A 17,065-nucleotide genomic window follows, 5' to 3' on the forward strand; every position below is an offset into this window, starting at 1 on the left:
TTGTATAACAAAATAGTTTACTGGTATTTAAATTTTGAATTCCTATTCCAATAAAAGTCCTGCTCTGACTCCTGCAAGAAATCAGTCTGCCAAGATTAGTCTCAGTGTTATGATAGTTATGAATCTGGTCATGCTGGTCCTGATTCTTCACAACCAAAACTAAAGAAAAGTTTAAAGAAACTGACTTTTCGGACCCTGTGTATTTAGTCATAGCTGAGTTCCACAGCTGTGGTCCTCTTATCTTCACATTTAATTCATCCTATGTCTGCAATCTGCTGCCAGTTTTCCAGAGATGGGGAATCTTGTCTTTGGTGCTCTTTGTCTCCATTTAAGCTCAGCTCTTGGAATTCCTTGCTACAGGTAGGCTGCAGCAGCCTCACACCAAAAAGACACTGCCAAGCCAGAGCTTTACCCTGGACTGCTCAGCTGCAGAAAGATTGCAGTGCCAGAGGGGTATCTATGAATTCTAAGAATACGAAACAAAAGAAAGTTTGATCTCTTTTTAATTTAAATTTTAACAATAATAACAAAAAAACCCAGCAACAACTGCTTAAGTGCCGTTTGTTAGACATTGGGGACTAAGCTAATTGCAAATGAACTTGGGGGCCTAGACTAACAGGTAGGTATATTTCTCCTTTTTGACTAAGAATTTTTAGCAAAACATTTACTGAATTCTTTAAAAATTAATTATTCATATTCAAAAGTTGCATCTAAATTATCAAACTATTTTGAAGTGTGACTGAAAGGAACTAAGAATCCAAATATTTCTTACAGTTGGATATCTTCTAGAATGGGTGAAGGATAACTCAAAAGTACCAGCATAGCTTTTTTTACTGTTTTTCTTTTTTAAAAAAACAAACTTTTGCGCTGAGGACAAATAAAAGAATTAGCAAAGCCATAACAAATACAAGACAGACATTGCTCTGGTATCCTCATGTGCTTTCAAATCCTTTTTGCTAAACAATTTCATTTCAGTGTGTCTTATCAGACTGTCTCTCCTGCTGCTGAGAAAATCATAAGTTTGACTAGGTGATAAAAGAGATAACAATGACAACAAGTAAAGGGCAAAGTCATTGTTCAGAGAGACACTTTGTGTACAATAGTGTAACGAAATGATATTTTTTACATCTGTGCCAACTGAAGGAAAGACAAAAAAATGTTACATGAACTGAAGTCAAAATCTGAAACTGCAGAAGTGATTCTTTCTGAAATGCTGACCAAGCATAATGTCAGGGTTTTTTTGATTGGAAGTATATTTGCCACTAGAGGTCCTTCATGGTCAGTTTATGTTTTCCTCCACAGCATTTTGGGAGGGCTTTTTTCTTTTATCCATGGTATATATGAGAATTATGATTTCTAAAGATATTTATTTAGTTTAATGTATTAAATTCTTAGAATAATGGAGTGGTTTTATCGTGATGAAGCCTTTTCTGGGAAGATAACAATACGATTTTTCAGATAGCATTTATTCAGTAAAAGCTCGTTTTATTATGAAATAATAAATGTTATTTATTTTTACTTCACTAACTGCATGTTTTTAAATTTGCACTTTTTCATTGTCTTATACCACATCTTCAACATAATCACTTTTCTCTTAGAAAAATAAAGGAAGGAAACAAATGTCAAACTAATGAGTGAAATTAGGACAAACAACTGGAACAATAAAACAAGATGTAAGGTAATTTTTCTCTGCTGTGTCCTTATTTTGTTATTTCTCCTGGTTAGAAGTTGGTTTAAAATGTCTGAACATTGTTTGGAAGAACTGTGCAGCCTTGGGACTGACATTAAATTTATCACTACAAAACACAATGTAATTTATTGGGAAACTAGTAACAAAAAACCATAGCTCATTAGTTGGAAATGTTTAGGAACTAAGGCCAAGAATTACTTGATATTCCTGGGATGGTCATGAGCTGGAAAGGCCTGATAGCTGCACAAAGGCCAAATGGAATCACAGAATGCATCAGCTGGAATCAACACTGAGATGTGTTACACTGTAAAAGTCCTGGGGGAACTTTTAATGAAAGATGGGGTATGTGCTGGTTACTCATATTCGGGACAAATGTGCAGAAAGATGCAAAAAGGTCTGTGGGTTCACTGCCATGGGTTCACTGCAAAGGCCCTGATAGCCAGAAGACTCCTTACTATCCTGTATCTTAAAAAAAAAATCCGCAGATAAAGGAAATCACTATTTTAAAATCAAAATACGCTAATATTCTCTAAAATTCTCTAAAAAATTTAATCTGAGAAACGTCACAGTAAGAAATTTAGTGGAAAAACATATCTTATGTCTGCACTGCCGTATCCTGGGGCGCAGGTGTGGTTCTGCTGTCTCTACCAAGAAGGAAATGTGAAGAAAGATGTCTTTTCACATTGTAATGTCAAAGAAGGCAACTACTAAGCAAAAGCAACTGAATGAGGAGAGGTGAGAATGTCAATATGTGGTGAGATTTATTGATGAGGAAATATAAAGAATGGAGTTTAGGTACTTGATTTGCATTGAAAATCAGCAGAGCCAACAGAAGTGGTGAAACAGATGCATTTTGGAGGCAATCGGAATGAGGTCACACAAGTCTATGCATCTGTAATTCTGATCTCACACACCATCCTCACTTCCCACTCACCTGAAATGTGACCCCCTGCTTACAACCGTACCCAGACAAAAAAAAAGGTGGGGTTTTATTGCAAATTTAGTGTTTCCAAGGCCTAAATAAACCAAAGTGGGTGTTACTTTCACTAATAACTAGCAAAATCTCAAAGGACTCTGGTTTTGTACCAGTCCAAACAGAGCTCACTCAAATCTTTAACCTTCCAGCACTGACACAACATATGTAATATTGAAAGAGCTACTGGGACAACTGGAGATTACAGCTTCAAACCATGAGCTCAGTCTCAGAAAGGCAGACATAATAAAGCCCAAGGACTATCAAAATTTAAGCCTATTTAGCACATGTTGAAGGCTTTTTTTTAATCAAAACTCTCTGTCCCTGAAATAAAAGAAAATATTCTTCAACTGTCTGACAGATTTCTTTCTCTTAAAAGAATTGCATTCTCACAGTGGTTTCATGGAATACTTCTGTCTCTGCATCTGCAGGATCCAGTAGATCCTCTATAACATTCATCTTTGGCTCTTTGGACTATACAGAATAGTTTGGGATTTTAGTCTTAAGAAGAAAATCACAAAGAAAATAGTCATTTTACTACATTGACTTAATTTTTTTTTATCAGAATACCCTATGACACTGCATTCAGCCTTGCTATTACATGAAAAATAAAATCTGTGTAAATTGAATTGCAAAATTTGCCAGTCTGAGATCTTTCTTGATTAAGACTGTGTAGTATTCATTTCAGTTTGCCTGCTTGTCCATGCTGGGATATTGTTAGAGTAATTGAGACTAAACTTAGAGTAGTGAAGGCCAGAATCCACCATTCCCTGCATGAATGTTAATGCCAGACTTTGCATTGTGTGGTGCATCTTTAAATCTTACCACTCACAGACTAGGGCTGAGAAGAGCCAGGCCCCAACTAAAACAGGTATAAGGGTAGGATAGTATTTTACAGGCAGGTGAGAACCCTGCTTCCACTCCCAACCTAACAGAAGAGTTGGGACAATCTTTCCATAATTGTTTTTACACCTTACTGGCACTGCTACTTTTCCTTCACACCTTGATGAAAAAGTTGCAGGTAGCATCATCTAAGGCAGCATTGTGATGATTCACCACAAACAAAACATGTATACCAGGGAGAAGAAATCCTTTAATTAAATCAACTAGTGTAATTTGAAAAGAGTTTAGCCAGACACACAGCAGTTCATCCAACTGGATTTGCACTGTTGCAGATTTGGGCTGCAATAATGCAATATTACAAAGATAGGGACCCTAGGGTATATCAAAAGATTTTTACAGAATTGCAGAGTAGCTGAAATTGAAAGGGATCCCTGGAGGCTATGCAGCCCAAACCCCCAAGGGATCCCTGGAGGGTATGTAGCCCAATCCCCTGCTTAAAGCAGGGTCTTCTTGAGCAGGTTGTTCAGGATCCTGTTTGTTAAGCTTGAATACCTCCAAGGTGATGATTTCACAATTCTTTGTGTTCTTTTTCCAGTGTCTAAGTATGCTCACAATAAAAGAGCCTACTTAGACATAAGCATGCACAATACAAAATAAATAAATAAATCCTTTTCCGTACTCAGAAATTCCCTTGTTGCAAATCATGATTGTCAGTCTTTCTCCTTATGCTGTGTGCCATCAGGAAGGTGAAGACTGAAAGAAGATCTCCCTTTTCATCTCCAGCTTCCCTCAGCTCCACCTTGGCTGTCATATGCTGCAGACCCCTGACCATCTCCATTGCTGGACACCCTCCTAAATGCCATTGTCATTCTTGTACTGGAGACACCAAACCTGAGCACAGCAATGAAGGTGATCATGCAGAGTGATTTCAGCAGTTTTAATATTTGTTGTCTCAGAAACATGGATTCTGCCAGCTCCCTTCTGAAGACTCACATTCTCTTACTGATCTATTAATTCTTCATTATTTTTATGCACATTGAAAGAAGTGTTACTTACTCTTAGGACAGACTTAGTTCTTGAAATAAAAACATGCATTCTGACATTTTAAATCATACTTGGAGGAAAAGCATTCTGTAGAAGCATATGAGGTGTTACACAAGGAAAAGCAAAAATTGAGTATCAACTTCAGTGTGAAACTAAGACCAATTTTTTTTTTCTTCCTTTTAGTTTTTGGCAATCCAACAAAGCATAAGTAAAACCATTTGAATGGTGTAAAATAAAACTATTCTACATATAAAAAGATACTGTGGAGAAAAGATTATATAAATAATGCAGAAGTAAGCAGCTTTACTTCTTTTTTTTTTTAATTCTTACATATCCAAAAGCCATTTTATTGAAATGTCTAGCTTGAAGAAATTTTAGTTAAATATTTTAGTTAAATAATAAATAATAAATTATTCCTTCTCCCAAAAATAATTATCTTTTTTCAAGAATTTTTTTCAGTATTAAGCATAGAAAGTTGGGGGGGGGGGGTAAATATTTCTGTTCTTTTACTCATATCGGAGTTTAGGAGTTTGTATTTTTATTCTGAACAGTTCCTAAACACTTTCTTTAAGCAAGGAGAGAGAGGGGAAGGTTTTGCAAAAGCAGAATAAAAGGCAAAGAGGTAAGGCTTCAACGAGACCTGTGGAGCTGCATTCCACTTTCTGTTTTAATCTTGGCAAGGCATTCCACTAATGAGTAAATGATGCAAGCTGCACCTTGATTGTAGCATTACTTCAGTTGAACTTTCACCTTGTGGAAAGATGTTGTAAGACATTTTGAACTACGGTTTAATATACATTCCAAGAGAAATTTTTTAGTTGTTCTCAAAAATTGACACAAAATAAGCAATGCTGGTCAGCTTTGTTTGCTTGTTTGTTTTCAATATGACTGTCAGAAAATATTGGTCTTTGAGAGACTTGCAGAGCTTAGTTGCCAGATTAGGAAAATATTAAGTACCCACTTAGCTTCATATGTTGAAGTGCTTTCCTAAACATTTTTCACCAAGAAGTGTAACCAGATAATTTTACTCATTCCTATTCCTATTATGATTCCATCATAGGACTTAGATATTTTAGGATTAAGATTGATCACAGAATTCTCTTTATCTGATAGCCTTAATATATAAGCAACCTTAGAAAACTGAGTGCTATGTTGAAATGTAAGTTAATGAGAGGGAAATCATTCTTTTTGGGGGGGAAGATTTAAAAATACATGCACTTATCTGAAAGCTTAGCTGTTTTATGATAAAGCGTGCTCTGTGTTTCAGATTTTACATCTTTATAACAATGTAAGGTAGTAATAAGTTTGCAAATCATAGCATTGAACAGAATTTTATTTGGTCTTTTTCTTAGAACTTTTTCTTACCTGGTCTTCAGTCCTGGAAGCTACATGTCTGTCCTGTATTTCCTGTTCCTGTATTTCCACAGGAAATACACAGGCAGAATGTGTGTGTCCAAAACTGAACAACCATGGTGTAGCAGAGTGTTATGATGTTGCTTTTTCATGCTGTTGGGGTATGATAAATGAAATATCCCCTGCCTGAAAACTGACATTACATCTGTGAAAGAAGAAGAAGAATGTGTAGACCGATTTACAGAAATCACGTGCACGACACTGTTACTAAGTCACTACTTTATGAAAACTTTTTGTCATTTTTGTTGTGTGCCCTCTTTTGTTTACATTTCTTTTGTGTGGGATCTCTGTTTGGCCCACACATTTTCATGTCCCCCCCCTCCCCAGCAATCAGAGATATTGATCCATCAATATCTCTCAGTCCACCACTACCACCCAGCCCACTTACACCGTGAAACCCCTTGTCAGCTTTGCCCATCCCTCCAAACCGGTGATATCAGCCATAACTTCAGCAGTCACATGAAATGTCTCAGGTTACAGTGACCACTTCCAAGACCTGATTCCATCTTCTGATTCTATAGCCAGTATGTACAAACCAATGGTTATTCAATCCTCTCATCACGCTAAGGAGGGAACTCCTGTTATCTCCATTGCATTAACAGTGAGCTAAAGACTTTTTCAAATAGCTCTGATTATTTTTGCATTATGAAAAGGCCATTGTGTTTCCTGGAGCTGTAAATAGTACAATATCTTAGACAATGCACATTTTAAAAAAAACTTCCTAAATTTTAAGTCAAATATGCACTTACTTCTGTGTTTGGATCTATCTGAAACAGTCACACCTTTTCCCGTTTCCTTACAAGTCAGTCAGAACTTAACCAAAAGAAAGAACAAGGCATTCTGCTATTTGGAAATCACAAGCCAGATTTTGATTTGAGTTAGACTGGAATAAATTCAGGGTGGCTGCCAAGACTGTACATATATATCTGAGCTCCCGCTTTGATCTAGTCGCACTCTATTTTCCTTGCATAGAAAAATGACCCAAATCAAAGGAACAGGTAACTGAGCCTGCCAGCTGGCTTTAGCTAGCTGTAACTACTAGATGAACGCAAAAAAAAAAAAAATACTCACAAAAATTGTCTTTTCAACTGTTTGGCATAAACCCAGAATGTTTAAAAAGACTAATGAGGCTCAATAAATGTTGACCAAGGGAAATAGATTTTATCTTCAAGTCTGGATTGAAGAGAGCTGGTAATTGATCTGTAATGCCAAGAGACCTGCGCATGTTTGGCACCTCCCAGAAAAAAAACAACAGGCTGAACATGTTTATCCTGTGTTCCCTCTTAAAAGCAGCTGGGTAATTGTCTTCTAAACTATTTGACAAATAATTGTCTTCTAAACTATGGACAACTGTTTGTATTAAACTACATTCATGACAGTGTTTCTGTTGGGGCAGTGAACATGATACTGTCAATTCCAAAGACATCACAGAGGAGAGAGTACGAAACATATTCTAATCACAGCAATTGAAATTTATTCCCAGAAAAAGTTTTTTATAAAAATGATCCATCTATAAGCTTGTCTGGGAGTATGACCCTGAATATCAGTGATAATCTCCTCAGCACCAAAGTTTTTTTTTTCCTTTGCCTTCAGCAAAAAAAACTTTGTCAAATCATTTGGGGTTTTCCCATCTTAAAATGCCCTTGGTGCATGCAGACACATCTCTGACATAGCTCATAAAGGGCACAACATGGCATTACAACTTCTTACTATGTTTAATTATTTCTAATGCAGCCACATACAGCTAGTGTGTTCTATAGAACACAATAGGCTAAAGACAATGTGTTTTAAGCCAAGGTGTAGATTTGGAAGGTAAGATGTACAGTTTTTCTGTAATTTTGTGTTAAAATGATAGAATTGTAGGATGGTTGAGGTTGAGGTTGGAAAAGGCCTGTAAGATCATAGAGGACAACTGTTAACCTGACCCCACTGTGTTCACCACTAAACCATGTCCCTGGGTGCTACAGCCACATGTTTTATGAACGCTTCCAGAGATAGTGATTGTACCACTTCCCTGGGCACTCTGTTCCAATGTGTGACCACCCTTTCAAGGAAGAAATTCTCCATAATATCCAGTATAAGCTTCCCTTGGTGCAACTTGAGACCATTTCCTCTTGTTCTGCCATTTACTACCTGAGCGGAGAGGCCGACGCCACCTGGCTGCACCCTCCTGTCAGGCAGCTCCGGAGAGCAGCAAGGTTCCCCCCTGAGTCTCCTTCTCTCCAGGCTGAACACCCCCAGCTCCCTCAGCTGCCCCTCACAGCACTTGTGCTCCAGACCCTTCCCCAGCTCTATTGCCCTTCCCTGGCAGCCCCTCAATGTCTCTCTGGCACTGAGGGGCCCAGAACTGAGCACAGGATTGGAGCTGTGGCCTCAGCAGTGCTGGGTACAGGGGGACGGTCACTGCCCTGCTCCTGCTGGCCACACCTGGCTGAGCCAGGCCAGGATGCCATGGTCGCCAGTGTCCCAGGAGGCGCTCGCTCTGCCCAGCCGCGCCCAGCTCCATGAGGCGATCCCGGATTTCCAGGCCGCGGCCCCGGCAGAGCCCGAGGCTGCCGCGGGCGGAGGGCGCCCCCTGCCGGTCAAGCGGCGCCTCACGGGCCGCAGCGAAGGTGCCTCACAGCCGGGAAGGGATCCCCGCTCCTTCCAAGAAAGAAAGGCAACATGCATGGGAACTTCAGCGGAATTAAGGCGTTCAAAGCTTTTTTTTTGTCCTCAGCTCGTAATAATGATAGGCATTGGGCTGCCCTGTCCCCTGAATTTGAGGACCACGAGTGTGGGAGCAGTGACCTTCCGTTTGCTGACACTAAAATTGCAAAGGAGCGGCTCTGCCGGGTGAATGCTCACAAGTCCGTGGGGCCTGGTGAGATTCACACCAGAGGTCTGAAGGAGCCTGCAGATATTATGGCAGGACTCCTCTTGATCATCTATCCAAGGTCTTGGGAGTCTGGGGAGCTCCCTACTGGCGGGATGTTTGCTGGTCAGAGTGACTCAGAGATACGTACAAGTCCCTTTTCTCAGCTTGGCAGTCGAAGAAGGAGTCAGTATTCCTCGGCTGTAGTTTTTAAGGTTGTTTATTATTTTTTATCTATAACATTCTTTCTCTGGCCTGCCAAGGTCTGTTCAGCAGGTCAGTCAGAGGCACACTGACCGCCCTCAGAGGCGGTGTTATCTTTTTGTACTAAAAACTATGTGTACATTATTTACAATAGCTTCCCAATACCTATCACCTATGTTAGACAGTGAGTTTCTACCTTAAACCAATCTAAAAGTACTAACATTACCCAGAACATGGAGGTTAGGAAGAAGAAAGAAGAAGGACAGGACATGCCCAAATTCCTCCATCCTGGGACTCTGAGCTCCATTCTAAAACTCCAAAAATTTACTTTTCACCCCGTGACAAACTAACTATTATTCTGCTTAAACTCTCTTGATTTGTAATTCTTCATGTAAAGGTGGTAATTTGCTCTATGAGTCAAAATCAAAGTCACAGGTTTCTTGGGCACTGTGCCAAGGTCTCTGAGCCTCTGGGCAGGGGCTCGAGCCAGGACAACCAGAGAGATGTCCTGGGTTCCAACACCTACTGGCAGGATGTTAGTCCCACCTACAAAAAGGTATGTGAGGAAAGACTCAGAGAACTACAGACCTGTGAGTCCAACCTCAGTTCCTGGAGAAAATATGGAGAAGGTTATATAGGGTACTATTAAAAGCCATTTAAAGAGGAATTTGTAGTCAACATGGGTTCACTAAGGGAAATTCTTGTTTAAGTAATTTGGTATCCTTCTGTGAGAGGGTAATTTCCTTAGTGGATGAAAGGAAGGAGTGGATGTAGTTTTCCTGGATTTTAGTACAGCACCCTTCTGGACAAGCCCTCCAGCTGTGGGCTGAGTGGGTTCATGGTGTGCTGGGTGAGGAACTGGCTGAAGGGCAGAGCTCAAAGTGTTCCAGTGAATGGGGCTGCATCTGGCTGGCCACTGGTCAGCAGCGTTGCTCCTTCAGGGCTCAGTTCTGGAGTGAGCTCTGTTCAATGTATTTGTTAATGGTCTGGGTGCAGGAGGTGAATGCACCATTGGCAAGTTTGCTGATAATACCAAACTGGGAGGTGCTGCTGGCTCTCTTGGGGGACAGGAGGCCCTGCAGAGGGATCTAGATAGACTGGAGCATTGGGTTCAAAGGTGATTATTACACTGTATTCCAGATCAGTGTGGCCTTATCTTGATTGCCATGTGCAGTTCTGGGCCCCACAATTTAAGAAGGATGCAAAGGTCCTTGAATGAGCTTGTCTGTTTTGGAGAAAAGGAGACTCACTGGCAAGCTCATCTCTCTCCACAGCTTTCTGAGGAGGGGAAGCAGAGAGGGGGGTGCTGAGCTCTTCTCCCTGGTATCCAATGGCAGGGTGTGTGGGAATGGTTCAAAGCTGTGTCACAAGGGGTTGAGACTGGACATTAGGAAGAATTTCTTCACCAAAAGGGTAGTCACATACTGGAGATGACTTCCTGGAGAGGTGTGAATGCTCCAAACCTGTCAGTGTTTAAGAGGCATTTGGATCATGCCCTTAATAGCATGCTTTAACCTCTACTCAGCCCTTTTGGTCAGGCAGTTGGACTGGGTGAACATTGTAGGCTCCTTCCAACAAAAACAGTCCTAGTCTATTTTATTCTATTCTAAAGCTCCTATAACAATTACTGGGGGGATGGGGAAAGGCAAGTGCTCTTCTATTAAAAAGCTCTCTCTGCAATTCTGGGTAATTATTAACTATTTCTTTGGCAATGTTTGATTTTAAAGAGTAAAGAGCAGTTTCCTCTGCATATATATCACACTTATTCAGCATGCCAGACCACAGCATATATTTTGAGGAATAAAAAAATGGTTTCATTGATTGCTTATCCAGGAAAATCTTTAACATTCATTGTCATACTCTAAACGTTAAAGTGTGAGTTGTGCCAAATCAATAATAGACTCAGAGGGCACACATGGAAACATTACAGATACACAGATGTTATGCCACTGTTTTATGGCATAGGTATATTTTAGGAGCTGTGAGGTTGTTGGACATACTCCAGAGATTTTTGTTTAATTTCTCCGGTTAGCAAAATTTCCAAATCCTGTCTCTGCACTTGCACACTGTAAATAAAATTTGTGAACTGAAGCTTCAGCACTTTTCTGCTGCAAGTCATTCACAGTGACCTTTTGTTGGTGGATTAAATGGCTGTTGCCCATGCAATACAGACAAGTACTCTTCTGAATAGAGACTCAGTGCATCCACTTCCAGCATTAGTGTGGTGTACTTTGTGCAGAACCACTTATCTGCAAGTGCTGGAGCTGTCTTTGTGTTGTGAGAGAAACCTTTTGGCCTGAGGATTGCTGCAGCTGGAAGTCCAACAGAGGAGAGGCTTCTGAGCTCCCTGTTGCCAGAGGCAGTAAGTACTGGGGTGGGCTATTGCTTGTATTCCCTGTAGTCCCACAGAATGTGTGTATGCATATATATACATATATACTCAGCTGATCCCACCACCAGAGGCACAAACATCCTAATCCTGCCTCCTCTTTGGAAGATAAAGGGGTTTTTTTTATTGTGAAATAATTTTTTTTTAAATTATGGCCATGAAATGAGTATAATTCAAGCACTCTGTCCAGTAACTGACCATGGACCCTCAGCCTTCCACTTTACTTTGCATGACCCCACACAAACCAACAGCCTGCATGTGTGCACTATGGATCTTCCCAGTAACTGTCCCTGGCTCCTCCTGTCTCCCCCTGAGTCACACTCAGAGACATAAACCTGCAGATGGGTCTCAGGCTGACCACTGACCTCACAACCTCTCCAGTGGATGGGTTGGACCTCTTGGTCCCTCCAGGAGCCAACTGTCAGACCACTCTGGTCTCCCTGGTACCCAGCCTAGACCTACAGCTTCTCCATTTTACAGCTTCCAAGCCTCTTGTCCTTCTCACCAACTAATCCAACTTGATATTTGCAGGTATGCACATACTGATATACATCTCTTCACAGTAAACAATCTTCACCAAAAAAGCAGCATCCTCTCTTGAAACAAATTTATTGCATCTGCACTTGCTCAAATCACTTTGCTTTACAAAGATCACTAGAACAGGAGCTGCCTTTTGCTTACAGCATCTAGTAGTGGTTTCTTTCCCTGTCATTTCATATTTCTTACACTTTTCAATTTCTGCGGTTTGGATTCCTCCCCAGACTGTAGTCCCTTTCAGTGTAGTACCTGCTGCTGCAGAGATGCCTTCATGGACTGCAGCCATCTCAGGATGTTCCTGCACCTGTCTTCTTGTGTGTCATCACTTGTACCCTCACCAATCTCCCAGCAGCTGCTTTATTAAATGTGTTTCACAGAGATGCTGCATGCTTCTGTAACTGGTTTAGGTTTTGGCATGTGGTGGGTTGGTGGTACGTGTTGCCAAGCCAGCTGGAACCAGCTGTGACTGAAGGGCAAACCTTCTCCTACACAGCTCGCCCCTGAAGCACCACTGCTACCAAAACTCTGCCAGCTATGCACAGTGTAGCATTTTGTTTCCGTTTGAGGCAACTCGCGATCTTTCGAGTTAGGAGCTGTGTTTAGGCAGAAGCATTCTCAGCCTCACCTCAGGTTTCCCCAGCCTTTCACTGCCCTCCAGTGGAAAGTGCTGCTTGTCAGCTTTGTCTGCCGTGGCATACACGGCAGCTTCCTGTCCTTCCACACCACATCCTTTGGCAAATAAAAGAAGAACAACATGCATGTGAGTGTCAGTGTTCCAAGTTTGAACATTGATAATCTGTAATTGTCTTTGATTGATTCCTGCAAAATCAGAGAGCTTTTCTTTTGAACCCAGACACATTCCAGGACATAAGAATTAAAGGAGTGAGAGCAAAGATGCTCAAATTATATTTGAGAGATCACAGAGAGGTGTTAGGGTGAGGGTTTGACATGTCGATAATAGTTTTTCTTTTCGTTCCCAGTGTCAGAAGGTCTGCTGAGTTCTATTTCAATTCATAGTGCATTTTACCTGAGACAAGGTGCAGGACTTCACTGATGGAAGGTTTGTTTGTAGGTCTTTCTAAAGAATTGTCTAGTCTTGGCTACAGGCGTATTCCTGACACTAACATTAAGAGATTCAGAAGGCATAACAGAAGTGAAACTTTCTTGGGAGGATGGACAGGACTGCAAACAAACCCTCATGGAAAACAGCCTTTTCCCCTCTGCACAGCTGTCCCCTCTGCTGTTGTCCCGTTCCGTCACACCATGCACTGCACTCAGTCCCTTCAGTGAGGCAATGGCCAGTGCAGACACTGGGATCAGTATGGAGTGGTTCCTCCATCAGCAGCAGTCCCTTCAGAGTCATGCCAGGTGGGCCCTGCTCAGGCATGGGTTTTGCTATACTCCTGGTCATTTTTTCCTTCCCTGCTGGTGCTCTCTGCCCTTTTAAAGCAGATGTTTCAGAGGTGCTACAAACCCATCTGGTGGCTCAGAGCCACCAATTAGCTTGGCTGATGTGCTCAGCTCTGGCCTGCAGGGGTGAGTCAAGAGGAAACTGGGTGTGTCCAGTGTGGCTGTGACCTTCCCACAGAAGCTTATCCATATAGCCCCTTCCCCAACATGCTGGTTATGTTTAGTAGACAGATATATGACATTTTGCAAATTATATGACTTCCCTGTGCCATGGGAGTGATGGTGCAATGAAGTGGAGCAGCTGGGCAGGCTGGCATTGTGGTTTCATTCACAAGATCCTCATTCTGCAGGAAACATGGCGCAAGCCTGAAGGAAGCATGGGTGGGTCAGTGTGGTTGTTCCTGCCACGCTCTGGTATCCTAGCACAGGAACATGGGTGGGTCTTGGGTTTCCCTCACTCTTTTCAGTAAGTCTTGTACAACCCCAAAATGTTCTTTCCAACTTCCCACGGTGAGTCCTATGGTCCTGTAGGCAGTAATTCTCTCTGAGTCTGTAAAGGCATTGATGGGGAGTGTCTTCAATTGACTCAGCTGGGGGTGCCACCCCCAACCCACAGGGCTGGTGGCTCCCCTGTTCCAGCCCCTGGAACAACCCTGCCAGGAGCTCATTCAGCTCTGGTGCAGTTACTGGATTTCCCCTGCCTGTCATTTTGTGTCTCTGCTCCTTTGTGTTCATGGGAATGAGCCTTCAGTCACATAATTTAATCTTTACATAGTCCTTAAATTGTGTACTCATTTAGGTTCACTTCTCGAAGTTCTATGGGGCAAAAAGTCCCCAGATAGCTCTGTGACCACCGTCTCTTAAGTCTAACCCCTTCTGATGATTTCCCTAACCGTAAAAAATTTGTCCACTCATTTCTGCTAATTCCCTTCTACGAACTTCTTTGTTCGAAATATCCTCATGTGATGTTTGCTTTTTGAGCAGAGACACAGTCTCTTAAGTTTATAAGAGGTTTTATCCACTTTTTAAAGGCTTTAAATTCTCAGGGCAGACGGAAGGCTTCCTGTCCTAAAGTCACTCAGTCTACCTCCAGAGCAAACAAGGTGCAGTTTCAACTGGAAGCATAGGGGATGGTATTTTGGGAGAAAAACCATGAGGCCTACTTCCAGTTGCAAAACCTAAGGCAAGCCTTTACACCAGAAGCAGGACTGCAGGGCAGCTGTCAGTGTTTTCTGAATAAAAGCTGTCTCTGATCTACACCATACATCCCATGGTCACGAGGAGATGAGGTGTGATACACACTTTGCCTGAGTGGATGGGTAAGTGGGTAATGAGGATTCCTGATCTGCAAACACATCCCACACAGATCAGAGCTTCAGCCCCACCAGTCCTATACTGGTAATCCCAGAGGAACAGGTCTCTCATTCTGACTGCTCAACATGCTAGGTCTATGGATGACAGTGTAGCTTCCCTGCATTGCAGTCCTTGTGCTTCAGCTCCTGCATGGTATCAGATGACCATGTGTGGTGTTGCTCCCAAAGGACTATCACTTTAACAATTTAATACCTTTCATATTAAATCATTTATATAAGGTGGCAATGGCTCTGCTAATCACACGGCCTGAGGCCAAGCATCTTTGACTCCTCCATCCCAGAGACAAATTATTCGTTCCCACCAGAGTTTCTATAACCCTCCAGCCCTCCATCCAAGGTACAAGAGAAGAAACATTACCTGTGCTACCAGCTCACACTGGATTCATCAGTTCAAACCTGGCAGATGTTATCACAGCTTATTTGTCTGGGCAATTCTTCCAGATAGGCTAAACTCAGCAGAACTTACCATACAGGGAAGTTCTTTGTTTGACATTTGCCAGCAGTGCAGGGAGACTTGTTTGCCTGTCCTGAATTATCTCAGCAATTATATTTATGAAGGCAATTAAAAGTAATACACCTCTTAAGAAATTATCAGAGATTGCATCTGACCAAAAGTGGGACTCTGTCAAAGTTGACTATGATAGTGGGCCATGACTTGTAGGATTCCTTTAGAAATGCAGTGCTAACAGAAGAAAGTACCCCTTTGATCAATATGTCAGAGGGGTTCATGCCACAAATCTCAGACAAGGAGCATTCTTTGTTAGTGGAAATCTAGGTTGTTTCACACACCAGCATTCCTAAAGAGAAAGGAAATGTGAGACAGACTTTATCAGAGCAAAAGATGCATAGAATCCTTGAAGGATCCATTCCAAGTGACAAATAGAAGAGTGAGGCAGGAGAACACATAATTCACTTGTTTAGTGTCACAGAATAAATTTACATTTGGAATTTGGTTCTTTATCTCACCTAAAGGCAATCTAATCCTGCCTAAAGACAGGTTCTCAGCCAGTTTAGGCATTATCTCTGACATATCAATGAGCACGAATTCACTTTAGTATTTTGGTGGAGCGGGTTACATGCTCCTGTATTTTCCTGACATTTCACTGCATTAGATGTGCTTCTGTTACTGTGGCTGTCTAAGATGTCACCTTAGATGTCTAAAATGGCAAGATTTTCAGAGCTAGATATCTTCTATTGCTCCTGGAATACACGGGTGTTTGGGAGGGAAATACACTTCTTGTAGTGCATCTTAGTCAGGCACAGCAAAGACCAAGATGTGAGTCATTGCTCTGAGTATAACATAATATTCCTAACATTTTGAGGGAGGAGATAGTTGGCCAAGAGGGTAAGACAATTAGGGCCCTGTAGTTCAGGTACACCCTGTTAACCAGTGTGAAAAAAGGAGGGCTCAAGAGATGGTGAGATGTGAGGAAAAATATAAAAATATCTAATGGTTATAAAGCATTTGTTGAGTAAATATCCAGTCCTTGATTTTTAATACCCTGTTAAGTAAGGAATTTTTTTTCCCCAGGCTTGTCTTTGAAATTATGTTGTAGTTACTTCTGGAATATCAGGTCTGAACAGTTAGAAGCTTTTCTTGTCCCAGATGGGTGTTTTCTTCTTCACTGAAACTGTCTTTATGAGTTCATTCAGCTGTCGAGTAGTTTCACTTGCATCATCTCCACAGACCCATTTTAATGCCTCACAAAGTGGACCTTTATGTAGATATTTATTTATTTAAATTTTTTTTTCTGTAAGTCCATTCATGGATTCTGATCACTCAGTTGGGCAAATTGGTTTTGGTTTTTTTTCCTGAGGTTTGTACGATGATTTTCTATGCACATATTTATCTCAACAACATAAGGAACACCCTCATCAAACAAGGACATCTTCTAAGAGGTTGTTATTTAGGAAATGTCCTTCCCACCATCATGTGAAACCTAGCTGGTTGATGACATCTCAGAGGAAGGAAAGTCTCTGCTAATTAGTAGGGACTATCTCACCTCCAGTACTACTCTAACAAAAGAAAAGAGCTCGCAGCAAAAAAATCAATAGTTTGCATCTATTGAAACTTGCTCTGTGAAAAAAATTAACAGCTGTATCAGCCTCCAGATTAATAGCCTAGGCAATTAAAACAGGCATGGATGGCATCTTTCTTCCAGACTGGTCCCTCAGTTCTCTTAGATCATTGGGTGGCAGCAGAAGGCATAGTTTCCCACTCACAGGCTGTCTGGGGTTAAAAATCTATTACTTTCACCTATGTTTCTCTAAATTTCTATATAAGCACATGAGCATGTTCTTCAGGAGTGCTGTGATCTATGTAGTCCCCTACCCA

Source organism: Melozone crissalis, unplaced genomic scaffold, assembly GCF_028551555.1.
Source record: "Melozone crissalis strain CALT ecotype California unplaced genomic scaffold, PUWL_Pcris_2 ptg000013l_1, whole genome shotgun sequence".
NCBI lineage: Eukaryota > Metazoa > Chordata > Aves > Passeriformes > Passerellidae > Melozone > Melozone crissalis.